Below are 23,875 nucleotides of genomic sequence, written 5' to 3'. Positions count from 1 at the left end.
TGTCGTGGCGACGGATTATCTCACGAAATGGGCAGAGGCAAGAGCTCTACTAGACAACACTACCATTAGCACGACGAGGTTTCTATATGAGAAAATTGTGACACAGTTCGACATCCCTATACAAATCACAAGTGACCAAGGGGTGCAATTTGTAAACTATGTAATTCAGGCAATGACGATGGAGTTCAAGATCTTCCATAACTTGTCAAGTTTGTACTAACCCTGAGCCAATGGGCAAGCCGAATCAACAAAGTCCTAGTATAAAAAATATATAAATCCTGTGGGGTAGAATAGGAAGATTGGGAAGAGAGGCTTCCCGTGGTACTTTGGGCATACCATATGACCTACAAAGTGAGAACGGGGCATACCTTGTTCCATCTTATGTACGGACATGAAGCAATAGCTCCGACAGAATACACCGTACCTAGCTTGAGGGTGGTAGTAGAAAACCGCCTAGGGGAGGCAGAGAGCTTGAAGGAGCATCTGATAAGCTTGACAAAATTGGATGAGCGGCGAGTATTGGCACAATGGGCGACGAACATCACCCAACGCCGGAGGAAATTCTCGCATGAAAAGCACCTCCAAAAGATGAATTTCCAGCCAGGACAGTTGGTCCTCAAGTATAATGGCTGTAACAAATTGAAGTTTGGGAAGTTTCGAATCCATTGGTTGGGACCCTATAAAGTGAGGGCGGTTGGCTAGAATGGCTCAGTAAAGCTGTCAACCTTGGACGATAATCCAATAGAGACCTTGTGAACGAATCGAAGCTGAAGATATATAACCAAAGAGAGAATCTTGTGATTGAAATCAACATGCTAGGCTACACAACCCATGGTGACTAGATAATCGGGAGGAATGAAGTGCTCAAAGAAAAGCTGGTGGTTCAAGAGCAACCTTATCGACCAAATGAAAATTGGGCTGATCCAATAACCTTCCTGGAGGAAAGGTTGGTGTCAAAGCACATTGAGGGTATTGTAATACCACGCATTCACAAACATCTTACAAATGCATATTTTGATACCCTAGCCTTGTGTGTGAGGTATGACCGGCATTGGATGTGGAAGGCTCCATATGAAGGGAACCGCCAAGAGTACGTGGCCTACAAGATTGATGAAGAGGCTGAGGCACGACGAAAGGCAAAGGAAGTTGGAAAAGAAGAGCAGCTCGACCTGGAAGAGGAAGTTGACTTGGAGGAGTACGGTAAAACCCTGGGGCCATGTAATGTCCCCATATTTTATGACTTATAAAATAGGAACATTTAACTTGTATGAATCAAGTACAAGAGTGTTCTTTCCTCAATTTTACTATTAATACTTGTAAATAATGATAATTTATCAAGAATGGTTTGATACACATTGATTTTCACTTGTAATCTGATGCTATAAAGTCAATATCACTCCTATCTCTGATTTGACAGTTAGGTGTATGCAAGATGATTTTGATCAATATAGATATACACCAGGTGTAATGAAATCAATGTTATGTGTACATGAATTATATCTGCTTTTCCTGATATGTTTGGTGATGTTTATGCAAGGATGATCTTTGATTTGCGACTCTGCTATATCTGATGTAATGGTGGGAGTATGATGTAAGTTAGGTGTTTCAATCTACAGAATAGAATAGAGAATGCTGCTCTTTCCAATGTGTTACTGTGTAATGTATGCTTTGGATCTCCTTCCTTAGATTATATCGACAATTCTATGCAAGTTGTGTTTGCATTGGGCAACGATCTTATGCAATGTCTTCTTTTATGATTCCCTATTCCACATCTTGATTTCTTCCATGGACTTATAGTGCAAGTTTCCATCAGATTGTGCCTTATATTATTTCCTTTATATTTTTTTCCCCTCCTCCCTTTGCACTGAATTGGCTTGTCTTAATATATAAGGATGAAGGGTGTCTAAAGAGACACGTCTCTTGTCTCTTTGAAATCGTTTCCCTTCATCTGTCTTTAATCGCATCCTTTCGCATATTAACAAATTGGTTATGTGTCCAACTTAATTATTAATCATAACCGTATCTTTTATGGGGTTAATGGCTGGAGATTTATCAAAGACTAATAATTGTTTTGTTGTCTTAACAATTGCTGACTAATTAGTTGATCAGTGTCTTCTACTTAAATCGATCTATTGATCTTTATCGTAGCTGATCTATTTGTATCATATCCTACGTGCATATTACATCATCCCTGATTAAAATAAATCTTTATTTATTATCAACCTTGCTCACTATTGATGTAGGATTCTATACGTAACATACCTCCTTCTTCGTTCTACATATTTAGTCATTCTCCTTCATAGTTGTGGCTCAATTAATATCTTTCTGCTAGATGTACATTCTCCTAGGTGATCGATATCAGCTTTGTGTCCATTAATGGTATTGACTAATTATAATCGTTCCCAGCTATATAGTCGCTGTTATAAATCATGGCTCGTTATATTACCTGTCTTGGCCAAGTCTCCTAACATGATTTTTTCTTCCTTCAATAACCTTTACATCTGTAATGAATAGGTGCAGACCTGGCCTTCGAATTGTTGTCTAAATGACTTATCGAATGACTGATAGTATGTAACTTGCCTCTTTGCTCTTGCAGTGTTCTTCCCGGATTCAGTTGTCTATCCACCAAGAACAACTATGTTACTACCTGTAACTTAATAACAGTTCTGATCTGATCTGGTTGATGGTGATTCCTCTATTCTCCGGCTTCCACTCCATAGAAGGCTTGGGAAAGATTCACGGCTTAGGACATGCTAGGATCAAAACAACCAATGGAGTTCACAGCCATCGCTGTCACATGTTTCTGTAACACTTCGCATTTGATACAAATCTTTCATCAACTTTGCTGATATGGTCAACGAGGGTATATAATATCCTTTATCTGATTACAATTTTGTCTCCTTTAGAGACTTCACAAAATTGAGGAATACTAGCGATGTATTGTTCAATTTTGGGGACATTACAGGCCATGTTTGAAGATGATCATAAAAGTCGACAATATGTTCATCGTTGGGAGGGATGGACATAATGAAGAGTTGATCAAGTGGTGTGTAGCGAGTGGGAAGGAGTCCCCACCCCTACTGGTCTGGAACTCACTTTGGAGGGTGATACCTAATCCGACAGAACCTCTAAAGGTTGATGGAGAAGACGTAAAGTGGTACCAGCGGTATAGAGGCCGGTACATGGATGGAAGATACAAGGGGATAGGGCGGGCACCCCTACTGGATAAAATTTTCGACTTGGGATACCTTGGTACCCGTTGCAAGAATGATTGCTACAAAAAGCCTTTTGGAACATGCTAGTGGAGGGACTCATTTGAGGTATGCATAAGACCACAGGAAGGGCCTCACGGAACAAAAAGGGAAACAAAGGCTTACAATAACGCAGAAAGGTCGAACAAAAAGCAAAGGCAGGAAGGGAGCAAGTTGGCAAAGCCAAAAAGGGCAACAAAACGACCTGTGAGAAAAATTAAGTTATGCAAATTGAAGAAAACAACTGCAGAGATAGAGGTGGCGGTACAAACAAAAGCACTCGGAAAAAGCACCCGAAAAGAATTAAAAGCTCAAAGCTACCGGAAAATGTTGAAGGTACGGAAAATCACGTTTAAATACTCCAAGGGAGGTAAAGTCTGAAAAAAAAAATTCTAAGGAAAATATTAAAGTTCGAAAAAGGAAGGGGTTAGGTTTCATTAAAAAATTAAAACAAATGGGAAAAACAATAAAGTCAAGGAAGGAAAAATTTAAAATAAAAAGTAAAGCATTCTATTAAAAATTAATGCATTATGTATTGCTAACCCTAACCTTGGCATCCAAGGGTTATAAAACTTACCAAATGGCCATTTAGCCTCAAAATGCAGCAAGGAAGAGCTGAAACTTGGAACACAGTAGCAAGTAGACGGATTCACAAGTCAGGAAGAGGACCACCTACCGTACGGATTGGTTTCGTACAACATTGGTTTTGGAGGAACTATACACCGTATGGATACAATACTACGCCGACTTTGAGAAGGTCTGAAGGAAGAGAAGGGTACACTGTACGACGTATAGGTTCAGGGATTGAAGACAATAGAGATTATACCGTACACTGTATGGATTCGGTGATTTCAGATGAAGGAACCTACACCATACGTTGTACGGATTCAAATAGAATAGTGCATCAAGAACACATTGTACGTCGTACGAAGGGTGCAGGGAGGAGAGCCTAGCTACACTGTACAATTTCATCGTACAGACAAATCATACACAGGAGTTGCCATCATATGGTCAAAAACACATAGAGGGCCGTATGATAGGAGAAGAGAAACCCATACGAAGAAATCTGTAGGGATTTGTGGAAGAATTCATACGAGAGAAGAAAACCATATGAAGGAGCTGTGGAAGAATTAAGGGGGAAGGCACAAGTGTACGACAAAAGACAATAGATACCATATGGAAAAGGAGAAATCGCACAACCTGCAGGGAGAGACTGGTACAAAAAAGAAGTTGGCATGGAGAAGACAAATCTGGGCAATCCAGTTGGGCTAAGAAAGGGAACCGTTACACTAACGGTCAGGCAAACAATAAAATTGACAAGTGCCAACCTCCCACACAGAGCCATAATGACCAAAGCAGGAGAAGCCAGTAATAGTGGCACCAAGAAGGTGTGGCCGAGGGTGCAGTGCAATGAGAGGGTGACAGTGGAGAATTTGATATTTGAGAGTGTAACCGGCATTGATTGTTGTACCCGGTAGGAAGAAAACCCGCCAAACCACCCTCCAAAAATTTCCCTCACCTCAAAAGAGTAGAAGTGGATCATGCCATACAAATGCTGGTATTTAATGTGAAGGAATTTGAGCTGGTTCCTTGGACCATTGTAGGAGGATATGATTCCCATTCACACAAATCTATTGTGCAATACCAAGGCTCTACCATCACAGTGTCCTTCAAACCGGAGGAATCCCAACGATTATTTGGCATCTCCAATAGAGGGGATGTGGTGGCAAAGCCAGGCATGAAAATGAAGGAGAGGACGGAGTGGCTGCTGAGGTTAGTATGTCGTAGTGACTTGACGACAACATAGTGGGATAGCTTGTGGGGAAGAAGCATCAATTGAGGGTTGAAGAGAACTTTCATTAGCTCTCCTGATTGGCGATGCCTAATGGATTTGGTGAAGAGCTAACTCATAGGAGCCAACAGGGCTTCAAATATAGCAGTATGGATGATAGCGTTGATAAATGGCATTCGCAACGGCAAGTTGTACAATTGGGCACAACTACTTTTAGATAGAATCCAAGACTTCCTATCCTTACAACACAAGACCTTCTAAATGTGTCGTCATGTAGTCGGTTTGTTCCTCGAAGCCCTTAGGACACAAGTACCACTGGATAGATAGGGCAAGTTCCAGTTGTAGAGTAGAGCAGAACCAACCAAGCCACCAATGTACTACTGGGTACACTGGGACACTCTCACGACCGAGGGAGTGACCATGTCCAGCCGACAAGGAAGAGGTGAATGCAAGAGAGTGAGCCAAGCGTAGATGCGAACAACTCAGAGGAGGGAGAAGAGGAAGAGGACACGGAGGACTTAGAGAGTGGAAGTGGTGATGACTTTCGATTGGCACCTCACGACATTGACTTAGAAGAGGACGTAGAGAAAGTGGTGGGGCCACAATCCGAAGGAAGGGATGAAGAGCACTCAACGAGGGTAGTAACGACGATCGAGGGGGAAGTATCGACACCAAGGGGAACAACACCTACCCCTACGTCAGAGAGGATTACTGCCAGGATTAAGTTTGCAGCAACAAAGTTACCCTCTACAACACATTTAGTACTAGTTGAATCACTTTGTATAGCCACATCTCTTGGGGATGCCACTCTCGTAGACGTTTTGTTCCAATCGAGGAGACACCTGGCATCGGTATAAGCAGGACATCATGTTGTGTCTTTTTCTTAGAAGCTGACACTTGCAGTCTAAGGGGTAGTGCAACAGAATACCCCTATGGCAGAGGGAGTGGTATGGGAGAATGTCACTACAGTTGAGGGAGTGGTACAGGAGAATGTCCCTTCGGTTGACGGAGTGGTGGGGGAGAATATCCCTACGACTAAAGGGGCAGTGGAAGAGGTTGTTGTGGTAGAAAGAGACGTACCAGCAGGAGACGTGGATGCAAGATTGGATAGTTTTTTAAGTAAGTTCGACATGGGTGGAACAGACATCCCACCTCCATCACCCAGCAAAACATTGAGACTTCCCTTCAAGTGGTCTACACAGACAGAGGCAACCCTGACGAAAGAAGGGGGGCGACATGAGACGGGGAAACAGGGTGACAATCGAGGTCATCAAGATAAAAGAAGAGAGTGCACACTATTGTAACTTATTTCACACATCGCCCCGCTGCAAATGGGGACTCCCAGTGGTTTTCTTTTTAGGGTTTTGTCTTAGCTATGCAATTTCATAAGTCTTTTTCGAGAGTTTAGAGTTAGGGTTTTTCCAAGAGTCACCCCAAACCAAATAGGGAAATCATGCTCAAAATTATGTCTGGACGTCACAGAAGTGCTCAGAAGGCCTGAAGGACGAAGATCACAATTTCTTTGAGTCAATTCTGACAACTTCCTACTTTTTTAGGAATTCTGCTTTTTTTATTTTTGGCACTCTGGGACCAATCCGGGAAGTTGCTTTTTTGGCTTGCTTTTTGCTTTTTTCTGCTTTTTTGAAAGTAGACCTAGGATTGGGTCCCTCAGGTCATGGCATCAACACCCATGTCTTCAAAATAAAAAATTTATGCCTCCAAGTGTAAAAACTAGGGTAAAAACTCCAGGTTAGGGTTTTTGTTCTAGATGTTCCAAATAAGCAACGTGGCAAATCAAACATCAACATGGTAGATCAAACTTGAAGATGGCAATGGAAGCAAGGTTAAAGTCCGCCCTATGAAGGATGTCCATCAAGTCTTCAAGTCTACCCACCTATGGCAAAACATCTCCAAAGTCCGCCCTACCCAAGTTGCACAACGTCCGACACAAGGTCAAGTCCACCCAAGGTTAAGGGAGCTAAAATCAAACTGTCCAAAGGACCATAAAGTCCGCCTTGACTAAACATTCTCCAACTCCGTCCAAGCATGTCCAAACATCAACAAAGTCCGCCCTCTCAAGATGTCCAATTAAGGTTAAAGTCCGCCCAAGAGGAAGGTGGCAAAACAACAGCAAAGTCCATGTCCAAACCATCTTCAAGTCTGCCATGGCATGGAAGAAGACCACGTCCAATCAAGGCCAAAGTCCACCCAAGCAGCATGAAGGGGAGATGGCAGATCAGCTGCCAAGTCCGCCCAAGGCAAAGGTTGAATCTTCGGCATGATGCAAAGTCCGCCCAAGGATGTCCAATGAAGCCTCAAGCCCGCCTTGGTAAGGAAAAAGAATGGCAAACAATTCATGAAGTTTGACCTAGACACTTGGAATAATGTCCGATCAGCTTCACAGTCCGCCCATGATGAAAGGTGAATATGGCATAAGGTAGGTAAAGTTTGCCCCAAGGAGAATGCAAACTTGTCTTGGAATCCATGAAGACTACCATGCCTAAGGTGTTATCAAGTCCGCCATCCTAAGTAAGTCATTGTCCAAGACCTAACAAAGTCTGCCAAGCACTGGGAAGAGCATGGCATGAAGAAAGCTCAAGTCTGCCCTAGGTGAAAAGAATGTCCAAACTATATATCAAGTCCGCAATGGTACAACACACTCGAAGTCCGCCTTGGTCAAGAAGTCTAAACACTCTCTCTCGAGGTTAGGAAAGATTAAATTTTTGAAGAAGTGAAATTTCTAAGTATTGGAAGAAGAAATAAAGTGCTTTTTCTGAGTTAAAGACAATTTTCAGAATTGAAGGCAAATTTTCACCAAAATCAGTCAAAAGTAAATTCCAGAATTCTCGCGAAATTTACTAAATAAATAGCCAAAATCGTCCATTTTCAGTCTGATTTTTCACAAAATTCTAGCTTTTTGACAGGCTGAAAGTGAAATTTCGAAGTAAAAACGTCCAGAATTAGAGTTAGAGCTTTAAATTTTTTTCGAAAAATAATGTCAAATTTTTCATGTTTGTTGCAGGTTGATGACAACCAAAGGAGGACCATCAAGGAAAGCTCAGATGAAGTTTGCCAATAAAGGATTGCAGCCAGAATAAAAAATCAATTCCAAATGGAAAAATGTCACAAACACCAACCTCGAGCACGTAGACTTCAAAGATTTCAGAAAGAGAATGTATGGGCTAGATGGATTTTCACCAATGCCTATTGCTCGCCGGATGATGAGAAATGGCATCGTCCAAGCGGCTAGATTTCCACTAGCTGTGGAATGTGCAGAACTTATGGTTGAATGTGCCATGCACTACAATACCCAAGAAAGAGAAATTGTTGCACCAGATGGAAGAGTATTAGCTCATCTTGGAGAGTTAGCCATTCAGGAAGCTTTCGGGATTCCGAGCTACAACAAGACTTCCTATAAAACAAAAGAAGACAACCAAAAACTTTATGAGGACCAACTTGAGCTCTGTGCAACAAATATTAACAAGTCATGGTTAGAAAAGCCAAGGCCTTCCCTCAAGAAAGTGCCAAAGAAGCTGCTGCGCACAGACTACAAAGAAGAATATGGTGACATCATATTATTGCTGAATAGAGTAATGGGCAGCCCTTAGGGTGCACCATTTGAAACCTGGATGTACTATTTTATTGATGAGATCACCTCAAGTGTTAAGATGTCCAATTGGTCACGAATAATCAACGATAATCTTCATTAACAGCTGAAAATTTTGGAAAGGACAAGGGCACTTTACATGAGCTCCTACATTGTCTACTTGTTGGCCAGAAACTATAGATATACTGGACTAATTTGCAAAGGGATAGTAGGCAATGGAGAGAACAGATTCAAGTCCTTTGACTATTACCCGCAGTTGCAGCTTAGTGAAAAGACCTAGTTCAAGCAGGTAAATGATGCATTCCTGATGTACATCACAAGTGTAAAAGATGTTCAATTTACATTCAATATGCAAGTTATATTCTATTAAAATAATCTTGTTGTATATATTATTGCCTTAATGTATGAATCTGACTATCTTCTTGTTTGTGGTAGGTGAGAGGAGCATTTAATATTTTTCTATGTCCTATCTCATGAATGCCACTCAATATAAGTATATAACAAATGGGGTACGATCAAGCAATGTCTTGATTGGTCATGACTGATCAAGACATTACTTGATCGTGCCTCTTTGTTTATACTAAACAAATGCTAACAACTGATAACTATCGGTAACCTTTATTATTATGCCACCCGATATATCATATGCAACCCGATATTAATCGATGTTTTGATTAATCATTTATTTATCATTAATCATGTTAATTGATATAAATTGAAATACAAGATTTGGTAATCGATGAACATAAACAAAATATATAGTATGATTATCAATGAATAGGTTATTTATATGCAAATGTAGAATGGCTATCAAAGAGGAATTAATTGCTTGAAGGTTTTATCATAGTTATCAATATGATAAATGATTGAATGAGAGACTTCATTTATCTCTCATTCAATCATTTATCTTACCGAAGCTATCATGCATTGACAACAAGGACACTACAAGGAGGAACCCATCAGAGGCTTTCTCATGAAGCCAAAAGTTTGATAAGCAAGTATGGATCCTGGTTTATCCAGTATCCGAATTCACATACATAAGAATTCAAGGTTTTATCGGATGTCCTTACCGACGTCCAATCTGTCCTACTAATAGAATGGTCTTGCTTGAAGTCCTTAGACAGATGGAAACATATCAAGTCTTCCAAAGAGAAAAGCAAAAGGCGACTATTTCCTTTCCCTTCTTCATCGGAAATATGTTGGAGTCTTGCCCAATGGCGCAAGCAGCTGAAAGTGCCAGGCTTGAAATGCAGTGGTACCCATTCACGTTTTACTGGTCCAGAGCTAATTACGATCCTCATAACCATATTGGATCGGTGAATGGAGAAAGGTACAAACATAGAGAAGACCTGGAAGATTTTTGGACTAATGCTGCTGATGAGTTTGACATCAGGAAAAGACTATGGTCTAGACTGCCAGTAAGCTTGATGAGAACAACTGAACTTTTCCATGTGCCTGATCAAGTGGAAGATGATGGATAATATACTTAGCCGAGCTTTGACGAGAATGCACCTCTTCCTCCAATGAAATGGTCAGAACCAGAGCACACAGATTTAGCCACTTTAATGCAGCCAGTTGTCAAATATTCAAAGTGGTGGGTCGATCAGCAGGTTCATGGGCTGAGACGAAAGAATCCGACCTTGACTTATAACCTGATGGGTGAAACAGAAGCATATTCTTCAAATGCAGATGCATCTCAAAGTGTCGGACAAATTGAAAGTACTAACTCCAAGAAAGAGAAGGAAGAAGTTGGAAGCTCTTCAAGGACGAAGGGCAAGATAGTTATAAATGAAGGACCTGCTCAAAAGAAGCAGAGGCTAGAAACATTTCGTTCTGCTGCATCTAGGAATGTAAACAAAGTATTAACTATTGATGAGTCATTGGCTAAGATAAAGATTCCTTCTTCGGTCCATGGGAGAAATGTAGAGTCAATCCATCAGGAAGATAAAGAGCCTCTGTCTCCTACAAGCACAGAGATATTAGAGTCAGATAGTGAAATAAATGTCTTGGACAGTGAATTTCAAGAGGGAATGATTTCGGCTCTTCAAGGAGTTCAAGATATCTCATGTGAAGAAGGCAACCAAGAAGAGGAAGGCATTGAACAACCTACTATTCCTGATTGGTTGAAGGAAAGGTTGAAAATGAAGACACAAATAGAGGTTCAAGAAGAAGATGACACAACCGATTTCTTGGCTAGGTTGGAAAAGGTTGCTAGGAAGAAGTCAACCAAGAAATTTTCACAATCCAAAGAGATAAGACAGGTTGCCGAACAGTCCAAATTGTTGTACCGAAAGTGGACAAGTCAAAAGAAGATATTACTCATAAGGATTATGAAATTACCACTTTTAACTTCAGACCAACTACCAAAGGTCAAGAGGTGGAAGACTTAGATAATTCAGTCGCTTCCATGAAGGCAAGAATAGATAGAGGTAGGAAAGAAGAGAGAATACAAGAAGGAATACATTCAACACTTGACCAAGCCGCTTAACCAAGCTAGTCCAATCCTCTACTTTTGAATTCTTCGCTAGAAACGGTCAAAGATTTTGGAGAAGAAGTAGTGACAGCCAGAGAGACCAAGGAATGGATAGAAAACAAAAGAGAAGAAGCAGCCACATTCGTGGACAGATTGATGTTGACATACAGGCAAACTTCCTTTCTACTCTCCAGAATTGCAAGCATGGCAAAAGCATGGGCTGACCTTCAGGATGTTCAAGACAAAATTATCCCATGCCTCAAGGTGTTGAAAGGCATGCCTAAATATGAATTGATTGATGGAAAGATAACTGCAGCAGAGGGTTCATATGATTTCAACGCATGGCATTGGGCATTGGTTGCACGGAGCGAAGTCCTGGAGAGGGTGAACGCTGATAGTACTAAGGCCAAAGAGCAGATTAAAGAAATACAAAGCAAAATTTTCCTTGTAACTACTGATTTACTTGAAAAGGAGACCATCCGAGAAAGTGATATGCGGCTGGAAAATCTCAAACTCAGAACTTAGGAAATTTTCTTCACTGTCACAGAACCAGTCCTAAAGCAAAATTTGACCAAGGCATCAAAATTCTTGTCCATCCAAGATGCCTTCCTAAAACAAGAGCTGGAATGGGAGATTGCATTTGCCGCTTGTGCAAACGACTTGGACGGATGTGAATATAGGGTCAATATGTTGCCACATGTCACGATGGAGGAGGTCAACCTGATTGTGTTAAGATTCATTGAATGCACTGCCAGCCAGCAAGATTAGGATGTGCCTTCCTAAAAGATAGCTCTTCACGCCACTTGTCTAGCATGGATTTGTCTCTGATGTTATTTTGGGAAACCCTAATAAGTGTTGTGTTGTCTTAATCTCAGCTAATGATCTTAAATCGATCTCGGCCTTTCATTCATTTTTCAAAACTCTATATAAACTCTCATTCTCTTATTTCATTGTGTTGTGGAGAGATCTATGAAATTGTTTCTTAGAGCTACTTGAATAATAAAAGGTTCATTTGCAGATTTTGCTTTGAAGCCTTATTGTTATTAAGTGGTTGCATGGTTACATACTTTCTTCAACAATAAAATAGATTTGCTTCAATAAATTTTGCTTTCAAAGCTGTTAGATGAATGGAGGATTTGATAGTTTAGATTGGTGAATCTCTTGCTCATACTTTCTTTGGATGGATGATTTTCGTTCAATGTGTAAAGTTAGCCCGAGCCTATGATGTGGATGCTTTAACTTCTGCTTTGAGTAAATATTGCTCGATTGATGGTATTATTCATAAGTATGAAAATCTTGAGCATAACCTTAGAAGATTGCACTTGCTTTGCGTAGTTGTCCTAGTGTGGTGAAACAAGTGTCGTTATTGGTTTTGCCCAATCTTTACCATCTCTTGAGTTCATGGGAGTAGCATAAAACTTCTAAACCCTCATTCTTTTTATCTCTTCTTGAAGTCCGAATCTGAAAATACAAAAACAAAAAAAAGAGAGTAGCTATTGTTAAATCCATCTAAGTCCTAGCTTGTGAATGATATTTGCTGAGTGTAAGTGCCCCTTGTATTTCAGCATACATAACCAAGGAAGCTATCCAACATAAAGTCGCCTGTTCGCACATATAGACCTTGGAGTCACCGTGTGGTCTTTCTTTGCAATCTTGGCACACGTAGCAATTTTGTTCAAGAGAGGGTAGAGTGTCCTTGACATTTTATTCTAATGTTCGATATATGATAAAATGTACACCAACATGCACCTCAGGGGTGAGGGGGTGGCACCATAGTGAATGCGGGAAGCAACTGAGGCCTTTACCGGTAGAGTGCAGGATGGACATCTCCTGGTGTCCAAACCTGACCCTCGAGACGCCATCAGTACCATCCAAAGGTACCTCAAAGAGATGGAGGGGATTTATGCAGTCACTCGAGAGGTGGCAAAGCTGGCGAGGGGAGTTGACATAGGCCTAGTCCCAGCGGAAGCCGACGGGCTCCTCCACTTGATGAGGGATGGTTGTGAGAAGGAGTTCACACAACACTTCAAAGCTCAGGGGTGGTCGAATACAGAGACACCTAAGATGGTGGAATCTTGGAGTCACCCATACAGTGGTGAGGGGCCCAGTGGAGTGATAGGCACTCTACGAGGTGTAGACAATGCATTTCAGACTACTTTTTACGAGCTCCAAAAAATTACACATTAGGCACAAAAGTCAGAGGCACGTAGGCTGGTTGCAATGGAGGAATTGGCATCGAAGGAGCACCTCACCACAGCTGACAAAGAGCGATGTATGGGCTTGGAGAAAGAATTAGAGCAACAACAGGCCCTGCTGGTGGAGAGAGATATGCAGCTTCAAAAGATGTCAGGTCATCTCGACACTATGCGGAAGGATCTTCTAGAGGCAACACAATTGGTGAAGGTGGCTAGGGCTTGCCAGGAAGTGGCTGAGAAGGACCTTCGAATCCAGACGAAGCAGGTGTAGTACCTCCGACAACAACTTCCTACCTCTCAAAATGCACCTAGACCAACGTCGTCCACCACTCTAGGGATGTCTTCTGACTCTTCTCATATCCCTTCTTCACAATAATTTCGTAGTGTTTAGCCCCATTTTGTTTCGTCGTCTAGAAGACTACTTTTTTGGGGGGCTGATGTTGGTGGTAAATTGCCGACATATGGATAATAGTTTGTTATGTTAGTTTAATAAATGGCAATGTATTGTTCCCATATGGGTTAGTTAGTAGTTGCCAACGGCTGGTATCTCTGCCAACCGTTGGGTAGTATATATATGTTATATCGTAATGGGAACAAGATGATTGTTGCATCCAATTTAAATGTGGAAATAAAAGCTATATCTTTTTGCCATAATTGTTCTATGAATTATATAAGATGTTGCTATTCATGTACTTGTTATAATCTGTTTACTTCTGGTAGTCTGAGAGCTCACATCATAGGGAGTAAACATTAGCATTTTCTATCATAGGATGGATATTTTTTATTTGATAAGATATATTGACTACGATTGGGCTATCAACTACTGGTTATATTTCATGCCTAGGCCCAAGGGTTGTTTCATGGCAAAGCAAGATTTAACACACCATAACTTTATCTTCCATTGTCATAGTGTACAAAGCAACCATCAATTGCAATTGTTATAGTATGGTTCGTCAAGTTTTAAGAGATCCTAAACTTCCCAATACTTCACCAACTCCACTTTTATGTGACAATCAGGGAGTCTCAAAGTTAGTGAAAAGTCCAATTTATCATGCTGACACCGAGCATATTGAGGTTTGTCATTACTTTGTGGCAATTGGTTGACTTTGATGATATTTCTCTCCAATACTACACTTCACAAAAATAGTTTGTTGGCGTAATGACTAAACCTCTTGGTATTATTTGCTTTGTAAAAATTCGAGACGAAATTGGAATTTCCTAGAGTTTAGTTGCTACGGAGGTATTAGATAGAATATAATGCTACACAACATTTTGGACACAAAAATTTATTACTTGTGTTAATAATGTAATAACACCACATTAGTTATGTCTAAAAGTAACTTGCAATCACCATTGACCAATGTAACTTCCCCATTCATTAATAAATACTTAAGCATTTTCTCATTAAGGTGCGTGCCATCCAATTCTTTATATGTGCATTCATTCTAACAAAACATAAATCTAAATTTTTTCCCAATTTCTTGTTAAGAATGTTCAATCAACTACTTAATCAACTAGACCAACTTCTACTAAGTCAACAAGTAAATCCACCATTACTCCATCAACAAAATAACCAATTGATTGCCCCTACAATTTCTTTGGGGATTGGAAGTAAGTTTGTTTGGAAAATGCCATGACCAATATACTCCACCCATAATCACCCATATTGACTTTTGCTCCATCAATGGCATAAGCAACTACTGCTGCCTTTCCCTCCAGCCCCAACGCCCCTTTGTCTCCTCCCAGGTGGTGGGGGATTATAGTAGCAAATTCCCTCCCAAAGCGGGTGGGAGGCAATAGTTAGGTCCACCCCACCCATCCATGACAAATTCCCTCATAGGTTGGAAGGCAGGGGGGCTATTATAGCAATAGACAATAAAAAAGGTCAATATCTCTGCATGTAAAGTAGAGACTAGTGTCAGCTAAGTCCCTCTCCCTTTATATTAGTTTTTGTTAAAAAAAAATTACATTGATCAAATTTTAAGAAAGCCTTGACTAGGCCCATTACCATAAACATCCAAAGATCATTTATTTACCCCTTACATGAAACTATCAAACAAAACAAAAACCCAACTATCCCTTAAGTTGTAACAGAAGAGTCATCTTGCATGGGTTCTTTAACTCTTTTAGAGGAAGACCTTTTTTTAACCATTGTCCACATTTGTAAAATCATATTCAAAGCGTCATCTATAGGGTTCACATTTGCCAACAAAGGATCATCCAGAGGGAAGGATTTTCTCTTAATGGTAGAGGTAGGTTGATCAACTGCCCTTGAAGTGTTTGGAGAAGCTGCGACATCCACCAAAACCTCTTTAAGCAAAAAAGATGATTGATCTTCAAACTCAACAAATTTAGAAAATGTGGAAGGGGAAACTATGGAATGAGGAAATTGTCTCTAATTCCTTGGAATCCTTTAATGAATGAGCTGAGTTTAACTCCCTTTGCTGAAAAGAGTGAGGCAAAATTTTCTACCTTATTTAGAGAAAGAAAAAGACAATACAGAACAGCCCCCTGCCACCAAGTAGCACTTGAGCTTTGCGCAATGAAAGGTAAAATGTCCATAACCAAAACAGCTACGACATGTAAAAGGGATATTCACGTAGTCCATGATTTATGTCCAAGAGCCACCATCATTCTTCAGATTGATGTCTTCCGGCAGCCCTTTTCCCAAATACATCCCCACATAAATTTGAGCAAAGGTAGTAAATGAATACTAAGAGGTTTCTAGAGATTTAACAAGAAAACTCCCTAAGGAATTTTCAATAATTGTAAGACCAAAATCACACCAAAATTGGAGAGGCAGATACAGAAGGTGCATCCAATCAAGAATTGTAGAGAGAATCATGCAGATGATAATAAAAAAACATATCAAGATTTCAAGCATAGAAAGAAACCATCCCGAATCCACAGCTTCAAGCTAAAAATGTCTTCCATATCTTCCTCCATTTCACACACTATGATAAAGAAACCTTGTGCACATGGTAGAATATCAACTCTATGATTTCCAAGCCTCTAAGTAGCACTAATGCAAACTCTTCATATTTGCCCAAAAATTGTTATAGTATGGCATTTCAAAATATATTCTTGAATCCTAACTATCCACTTCATCATTTGAATAGCAACCAACTTCAAGTTATCTGTCAATTTTGCAAAAAAGCCAACTTTCCAATAGCTCAATCTACAACGTTTTGAGGAAATCCCCTTGGAAACCCTAGTCTTATATTTGTCATATGTTCCTAACTCAGTCATGGCACTCATCTCCCCACTGACACCGTCACTGAGCTTGTCCTAGCAATCTACAGCAACATCCTGACCTGATCATCATAAATAGCACTCTTTAACTTTAAGAGCCTACAAATAAGAACCGACACCTGGCAACTTCAAAGAATCCAGGGAAGAAGAAAATCATCCATGGAAAAGAGTAGTAGGGAACCCAATTGCAGTCCAGATGCACCTGGATCGGCATTATCATGAACAATTGTTCCTGCCTCGGCAACAGAAAAAGGACCATCCACAGTATTGGAAGGGGACTGCGTCCAAGAGAATCCCAATAATTTTGTTGAGCAGACAAAGCAAAACTTCATTTTTTATTAATTAATTATTGTATCTTGCTCTTAACTAATATATATATCTCTTTCCCCATGCATTGCTTATCCTTAAAAGTTGAGTAATCCTAATGTTTAGTTTACCAAATTTAAAATGAGTCGTCATACCTTATGTTAGTTTTACAACTATTGTGATTAAGGGAAATTTGGTGACAGTATATGTTCCAAATGCATCATGTCTATCTAAAACATTTTCCAAGGTGGATTTTGTACTAAGTTTGGGGTTGATATATAGTAATATACTTAGAATTCAGACGTGCTCAGTGTAGAGTTTGAAAGTTAAGCAACTAAATAGCTCATATTGAAAGATGCCAACCACTGATTTTGACAACTGATTTGTTTGTTTGATTAAATTCTTTGGCTAGTGTATAATTATTTTTGGTTTTTGAAGAGATTTTAGGATAACTTGCGCGTTACTGACTTTTTTTTAATGTTGCACAGTAGAAACAGTACATATAGAAAACTAAATTAGTTCTGAAAATAGGAAATCAGAACTCTGATTTTATTGCAGCAAATTACAAAATTCAAAAAAGTGATTATTTAAGACAACTAGAGCTAAATTTGGCCTACTAGGTGTCCAACGCTTTGCCTGAATGAACTTATTTTGATGTTGGAGGTGGTACACAAAGCAATAAAGGAGCCTCCAGGTGCTACAAGTTACTCCAAGGTATTTTATTCTCCTAGTAGATAATTACCAAAAAGAATTTGAGTAGTACTAAGCAAATGCAGATGGAATTCTAATTTCTTGCCAGGTAAAACCTTCCAGGAATGTAGTATTTCCCCACTAATTTGCTGACACAACTCCAAAATGATGCAATTCCTCCAAAATAACCATCGACTTCTTCTTATTAGCTGCCAACAATGAAATTTGTACAATAAAACTACTACAAATACCCTTATTTCATTTTATTGAAAACTCAAAGCAAGATATGGTGGTACGGCTAGCCTGGGAAAGGTACGGCCTGCTGATTGGGAGTATATGCTTGCTGGAAATTGTGACTTTTCTGCTTAGATCAGAATTTCAGACCCTAACGTTGCTGTAATCCACCAAAATGCTCTTGAATTTGGACCCAAAAACCTGAAAAGAGCTTCCAATGAAAATCAATATGCTAATAGATGTGAGGGTTTGTGTCCTACACTTGCAATTTGGAGGTTTCCGTCCCCAAATTTGCTCCAGAACTCTGTCAATATGCTGCAGACCTGCTAAAGGTAAAGAATTCTTCAAAAATCATCAAAACATAATGCACAAATGAACTCCCAAATGCTCTTTTAACATTCCTCAAACCCTAGTTCGAATTTGGGGTTAGGGTTGGACTTTTGACATCATAAAACATGTTAAAATGTTTATTTTTATTAAAGAAATACTTCCCCTAAGTGGTTTGACGCATTGAGGGTCTAATGTCTCATTAAAAGTGGCCATATTATTAAGTTACAACTTCTAGGAAAATGTGCCAAGGGGCCACTTTATTAATATAAAGTGATTATATATTTCACTTTATTATTATTTATTTAATCCAACTTAATATTTCCTAATTTATTCATAAAATGAAATGCACGACTCAGATCTGAATTTCGTCTTAAGCATTGTGATCACTGATGTTGCCTGAGTCCAACACGCCAACTGACAATTCCTACTAAAAAGTAGGGACATGCCTTAAAAAATAGGGACCTCTCGACAAACACCTATAACTGCTCAAAAGGATCCTTCTCTACTCCCTAGTCCCCTGGGTGGTCATCTAGTGAACTGCCAGTTCTCCCTAAAAAATAGACCTCCCTAAAAAGTAGGAACTGTCGTCTGAAGGTCCAAAACAGCTCACAGAGCCGCTGCAAAGCTCCATGACCCTCAGAATGAGTCCCCTAATCATACCGTGGACCTATAAGAACTCGAATGATAGGTCAACCCCTGCTCATCTCATGTCGCCTAGAAAAGGGGACATTACAATCCTCCCTTCTCGGAGATTGCTTGCCCTCAAGCAATCTGCACCTGTACGCTAAAAACCAATTCCTGGATCCCATATCAATCTGATAAACGTTGCTTCATCCAACCGTTGTGCTATTCTGATATAAACATCTATATACCCAAAGTGAAACAACTCATCATGGATCCACTGAAGAAATGCACCACACATGTCAATACCAGGATCCCAAATCTTTGCATTGTCATATCCATCCATCATGTCAATACTCATTATGTTGCTACTGTGAACCTCAACATCATCTAACCAGTTGAGAACTTCACTCCAATTGAAACCACAAGTACCACCAACCATCAATGCTGATATGAACCCATCAATGAGCCAATTTCCAACAAGGAAAGTGTGACGGAAACCTCTCCACAACCTTTGATCAGTGGCTGCAACTTGTCCAATTCCTCCACAAGTTAGTATGTCTTCTTTGGAAGATGCTATGTAAATATTTTGTTTAGCCATGCACCAAATGAAGTCCCTTACATGCTGATCTTCATAGTTCACTGTCAAATCTAAGAAAACTAAGTCATCAATCAATAAGTACAGCGCTGCCTTATCATATGAAAGAGGTGACAAAATCAAAGGTGCATTGGGAACACTTTTTGTGCCAATCAGGGATAACTCATTAGTGGCTGGTCCACTATGAGCCTCATTATCATTTCCATCACCACCATGTAGAAAATAACCAATATCAGCTGAAAAATCAGAATTAGATAGCTCTTGTTTCTCCTTACCAATATGGTGATGAATATCATGAACGTGCTGAAGTTGAAGCTTGGCCTGATGAGCTATCAACTTGGCTTGCCTAGCTCTTGCCAACCATCCTTCATTCATCCTTTGAGATTGCTCTATATCAGCTGTCCCAAAATGCACAAAATCTGATTTACGATGGATTGTATTTATTCACATTATCATAACCCATGATTGCACCATGTGTACCCTCAAGTCTAGAATGCAAATCATTATTTTCTTCTTGACCAAAGGCTGCCATATCTTGAGGAAGACCAGTTATATCAATGTTGTTATGAACTTCGGAATTATGGTCATACCCTGGTGCCAAATCTTCAATTGATACAAGCATCTTTTTCTTGTAATATTTGTCAAAAGATTCGGTAGCCTTGACCTCCTCAGGGTCACTTAAATATTCATCAAAGATTATGATAACCTCCTCATTCATAGGAATAGTCAACCTTGACGAATTTTGATATTCATGAAATATTAGAAGATTCTTCCTTTTTTTATATTCATTATACCACTTAGCAATTTTGATGGCTGCTAATTCATTTTCCCACTTTTCCATTTCTGTAACCATCCCTAGCATACCACAGGCTGGCAGGGTCTTGGCTTTGATACCACTGAAAGATGCCAACTATAATTTAACACAAACTGATTTGTTTTTCTGAATCTGACTTCTCTGATCAGCGATTGGTATTTTGCTTTTTTTGGGTGTATTTTTGAAGTTTTATGCTTTTTTGGTGTTTATGCTTGAAGTTCGATAACAAAAATGGAATACAATTGCAATACAAGAAAGAACTAATACTGAAATAGAAACTCAGTGGTAACTGATTTATTAACAGCAATTTATCAAACATCTAAAATCAGTTCTAGAAACATCAGGAGCCAAAGTTGGCCTACCACGAGTCCAAAGCTTGCCTGAATGAGCTCCTTATTTGACTGGAAGGGAATGCATTCTGACAGGAGGGTCTCTTCTAAGTACTAACCGCCCCAAGAGGTTTTATTATGCTAGCAAAGAATTACCAAAACAAATTATATGAAAAATCTGCACACCCAAAAGGATTTCTTGTCAGGCGCCAGCTGCAAGCTCCTGAATCTACTACATCTTCCCCAAGGAGATGTTCATACTGTCCACATAAGCGATTACTGGGCTGGAATGACAATTGGAATGCTTCTATCTTTTATTGACAATGAATTCTGAGCCAAAAGAGTGAATCAAAACCCTTGGAATTATTTTTGTGATCCCCAGGCAAAGATAGTGGTACGACTGAGCTGGGGAAAGTACGGCCTGTAATCAATACCACTGTAACTGCTGGTAGTGGGCTGCAAACTGCCCATAACTGATGTATCATACCTGCCAATGCTCACAAGGATGGATTTCTGCTGTCTATAACCCTTATTGGTCGAATTCTTGCCATTAGATGCTGCAGTGGTGGTGCTAGGAGTGTGGGGTATCGTACACACCTTCAACAAATGGAGGGTTTTTGTCCTCTTATGGCTCCCAAACTTGGAACCCTCTGCTGCAGACCGTGCAAAACAGAAAATAATCATCAAAAATGAAATCAAGATACTTTCCAAATGAATTGAATTCTTCCTTATGCTCTCCAACCCTCATCGGACCTCACATGGCATCAAATAAAGATCCCAAGGAATCTTTTTTCCCTCCAATATGGCGCCCGGCCTTGAGGGTGGATTCATCATGGTAAAACAACCACCTTTTAAGTTATAAAAGTCTCCTAGGGAAGAGTGCAAGGTAACTTTTTAATATAAAGTTACTTATTCCTAAATAAAGTAACTTATAAAGTTACTTTTTATTAACTTTTCCCAAATTTAGAAAAAGTTACTTTATAACATAATATTATGAAGTTTTATTGAGAATGGTTCACCAAAGCAAAATTTGACTAAGTATTGGTCCCCTTTGGCTAACCAATCATCCCCTACCCTACGAATTTGCCTAACAAGATGGATGACAAGCAAATCTATACATCTGGATAGAACCTACGGAAGTGGGGACATTACAGTCCTCCCTTCCCGGGATTGCTTGTCCTCAAGCAATTGAAGAGCTGGATGCTGCAAAATAGCTTCTCGTTCCCAAGTGGCATCCTCTTTGGGCAAATCCTTCCATCTAATCAAGTATTCCCAGATCACTCTACTCTGTAAATTCCTCTCACGCTTATCCAGGATCTCAACTGGTACCATAACCAACTTCCCCTCCTCATCCAAGGGTGGTAACATTGATGAAGTCACAGTGCCCTATCCAATTGCCTTCTTAAGGCAAGATACATGGAAAGCGTTATGAATTTTGCTCTCTAGTGGGAGCTCAATCTCATATGTCACTTCTCCAACTTTCCTCAACACACAATAAGGTCCATAAAATCGGGGCTTGAGCTTTTCTACCCCACTCATCTTCAAAGTACTCTGTCGGTAAGGTTGGAGACACAAGAACACCATGTCTCCAATCTCAAACGACCTCTAAATTCTATGGCGATCAGCATATAGCTTCTACTGATTTTGGGCTCGTTGAATGTTCTCCTTAAGTGCCTTAAGAATGTCTTGGCTTTCCTGAAGCCAATCCTGTGCCAATGGTACTTAGTAGCCAAATCCATAAATGACATAGCGTCATAACCATATAGAGCTCAGAAAGGAGACATATCAATAGACATATGATGTGTCGTATTGTAGCAAAACTCTCCTAAATACAACCAACGAACCCAAGCATAATGCTTTCCTGACACATAGTTGCGTAAATATACCTCAATCCACTTATTCACAATCTCAGTCTAAAATCAGTTTGAGGGTGGTAGCTGGTGTTGGGAGTCAACTCTGTGTCAATGAGTCTAAACAATTCTTGCCAAAAAGAACTGATGAACCTGCTATCACGGTCACTGACAATGGTCTTTAGAAAACCATGAAGCCGAAATACCTCTCTGAAAAATACATCAACAACCTGTTAAGCTGTATAATCTGCTACTTTGGGAAAGAAATGAGCATATTTAGTCAACCTGTCCACTACTACGTATATGCAATCTTTCCCTTGCACCTTGGGAAGTCCAGTGCTGAAATCCATCGAAATACCTGTCCACTTTTGCTCCGGAATGGGTAATAGTTGCAGCAGACTAGCAGGGTATGTATTTTCAGTTTTATTTTGTTGGAAAGTAATACACTCCCTTACATGCTGTAAAATATCATATTTGAGGCCCTTCCAAGTGAACCTCTCTCCAATCTGCCTGTAGGTCTTGCCATACCCTTGATATCCTGCTACAGGAGTGTCATGATAAGCATGTAAAACCTGATTTTTTAGTTTAGATTTTGAAACCAAATATATTCTTCCCTTATAGTAAATCACATTATCCACAACATCCATCATCCTGAATGAGTCCATCCATAATTTCACAAGCATGCTGATTTTTGGAATATTCCACCAACAATTGAGACTTCCAATCAGCTAAAATCTCACTCAATGAACAAAGGGCAGCAATAGATGGTTTCCTAGATAATGCATCAGCAGCAACATTCTTTTTCCCCTTGACATATTCAATGTCAAAATCATATGCTTGGATCTTACTGACCCATTTTTGCTGCCTCTCATTGAGATCCTTCTGTTCTAAAAAGTACTTAAGGCTGTTATGATCTGTTTTAACAATAAATTTCCTTCCAACCAAGTACTGTCTAAATTTTGTGAGTGCATGCATGATTGCCAACATTTCTTTATCATACGTAGAGTATAATTTTTCATTATCTTTCAATTTCCTCCTCTCATATACAATAGGATGATGATTTTGCATGAGTATTGCACGCACACCCTCTCCTAAAGCATCACATTCAAGCACAAAGGGTTGGGTGAAATCAGGAAGTGCCAACACAGGACAAGTGCTCATCACCTGCTTAAGCCTATCAAACACCCCCTGTGCCCCCTGACTCCATCTGAAAGCACCCTTCCTAGTGAGATCTGTCAAAGGTGCTGCAAGCTGTGAATAACTTCTAACGAACCTCCTATAATAAGCACATAGCCCAAGAAAACCACGCAACTCTAAAATGTTCCTGGGAGGTGGCCTGTCAAGAATGGCTTGGATCTATTCTTGGTGAACTTTGACTCCATCCACACCTATCACATGACCCAAGTATAAAATCTTTGTGAGCCCAAATTCACATTTGGACATTTTAGCATATAAAGACTGTGATTCCATAATGCTCAACACCTCATCTAAGTGCCTCAAATGTTCCTCCCATGATCTGTTGTAAATCAAGAT

General features: G+C 39.9%; 1 protein-coding gene across 3 annotated transcripts in view; it reads right to left on the bottom strand.

The window, feature by feature from the left end:
- LOC131073608 (uncharacterized) overlaps nt 1–23,875 on the bottom strand; it is a 223,078-nt gene that overhangs the window by 29,458 nt on the left and 169,745 nt on the right. The window lies entirely within an intron of this gene.

The sequence above is a fragment of the Cryptomeria japonica genome, chromosome 11, assembly GCF_030272615.1.
Source record: "Cryptomeria japonica chromosome 11, Sugi_1.0, whole genome shotgun sequence".
NCBI lineage: Eukaryota > Viridiplantae > Streptophyta > Pinopsida > Cupressales > Cupressaceae > Cryptomeria > Cryptomeria japonica.
This window is presented reverse-complemented; position numbering and strand designations above follow the sequence as displayed.